The sequence below is a fragment of the Phodopus roborovskii genome, unplaced genomic scaffold (genome assembly GCF_943737965.1).
Source record: "Phodopus roborovskii unplaced genomic scaffold, PHOROB, whole genome shotgun sequence".
NCBI classification, from domain to species: domain Eukaryota; kingdom Metazoa; phylum Chordata; class Mammalia; order Rodentia; family Cricetidae; genus Phodopus; species Phodopus roborovskii.
In genome coordinates, this window is record NW_026126190.1 from 101,481 (window position 1) to 103,840 (window position 2,360).

Sequence of the window (2,360 nt, forward strand, 5' to 3'; positions counted from 1 at the left end):
TCTAAAATCAGGAACAAGACAAGGCTATCCTCTCTCTCCATATCTCTTCAATATTTTACTAGAAGTTCTACCTAATGCTATAAGACAACCAAAGGAGATCAAGGGCATCCAAATTGGAAAGGAAGAAATCAAACAGTCTCTATTTGCAGATGATATGATAGTTTACATAAGCAACCCAATAAACTCTATCAGGGAACTCCTACAGCTGATAAACACCTTCAGGAAGCTAGCAGGATACAAGATGAACTCAAAAAATCAATAGCCCTACTTTTTTCAGACAACAAAGAGACAGAGAAAGAAATCAGAGAAACATCACCCTTTACAATAGCCACAAGCAACATAAAGTATCTTGGTGTAACGCTTACCAAACAAGTAAAAGATGTATATAATAAGAACTTTGTGACTCTAAAGAAGGAAATTAAAGAAGATACCAGAAAATAGAAAGATCTCCCATGCTCTTGGATAGGTAAGATAAACATAGTATAAATTGCCATCTTGCCAAAAGCAATCTACAGATTCAATGCAATCCCCATTAAAATCCCACCACAATTCTTCACTGAACTTTACAGGATAATAATCAACTTTATATGGAAAAGCAAAAGATCCAGGATAGCCAAAACAACCTAATACAATAAAAGAACTTCAGGAGTCATCACTATTCCTGACTTTAAGCTCTACTACAGAGCTATAGTTCTGAAAACAGCCTGGTATTGGCATAAAAATAGACAGATAGACCAATGGAATCAAATTGAAAATCCTGATATTAACCCACACACCTATGAACACCTGATTTTCGAAAAAACAGCTAAAATTATACAATGGGGTGAGGACAGCATCTGCAAAAAATGGTGCTGGCATAATTGGATGAGGGTGTGTAGAAGACTGCAGATAGACACATGTCTGTCGCCAAGCGCAAAATTCAAGTCCAAATTGATCAAAGACCTCAACATCAATCCAGCCTCATTGAACCTCTTAGAAGAGAAAGTAGGAAGAACCCTTGAACAAATTGGTATAGGGGACCGCTTCTTGAACATAACTCCAGGGGCACAGACACTGAAAGAAATAATTAATAAATGGGACCTCTTCAAACTTAGAAGCTTCTGGAAGGCAAAGGACACAGTGGACAAGACCAAACGGCAGCCCACAGACTGGGAAAAGATTATCACCAATCCTATATCCGATAAAGGGCTGATCTCCAAATTATACATAGAACTCAAGAAACTAGTCAACAAAACACCAAATAACCCTATTAAAAATGGGGTACAGAACTGAAGAAAGAATGCTCAATATAGGAAATCAAAAAGGCTGAAGGACACTTAAGAAAATGCTCCACATCCTTAGGTATCAGGGAAATGCAAATCAAAACAACTTTGAGATACCATCTTACCCCTGCCAGAATGGCTAAAATTAGAAACACCAGTGATGACTTATGTTGGAGAGGATGTGGAGAAAGGGGAACAGTCCTCCACTGCTGGTGGGAGTGCAAATTCATACAGCCATTTTAGAGATCAGTATGGCTGTTCCTCAGGAAAATGGGAATTAGTTTACCACAGGACCCGGCAATCACCCTCTTAGGCATATACCCAAAAGATTCACATCCATGGAACAAAGACATCTGTTCAACTATGTTCATAGCAGCACTATTTGTAATAGCAAGAACCTGGAAGCAACCTAGATGCCCCTCAATTGAAGAATGGTTAATGAAGATGTGGCACATCTACACAATGGAATACTACTCTGCAGAAAAAATAATGGTATCTTGAAATTCTCAGGCAAGTGGATGGCATTTGAAGAAACCATCCTGAATGAGGTAACCCAGTCACAAAAAGAGGAACACAGTATGTACTCACTCATATATGGATTTTAGACCTATAATTCACATCACCAGAGGAACTAGGAACAAGGTGTATTCTAAGAGTTTCACATAATGTGCCTCACAGAACTGGGAAAGGTCAAGTCCCCCAGAGCTTGAGTGAAGTGGGGGGGCATCAAATGGTGCGAGAAGTAGGAAAAAATGAGGGGGAAGAAAGGAAAACATGTGGGATCAGGTAGATTGAGCCTGGTTATTAATGGAAGATAGGAAAGAAAGAGAGAGAGAGAGAGAGACAGAGAGAGAGAGAGAGAATTAAAAGAGGGAGCCAATATTGGTTTGAAGATAAAATTGAACACAAAGAAAGTTCTAGAGAACTACAAGACTGCTCCCAACTAACACTTTGAGCTTCCGTGGAAAGGCTACCATGAATGCCCTTCCTGGAGAGTGAGGTCAACAACTATCTTCTCCATGGATCCCTCAACTAATGCCCATTGAAAACAGGATCAAACACCCATACATAAACACTGAGTCTAAGTAGAACCCAGAT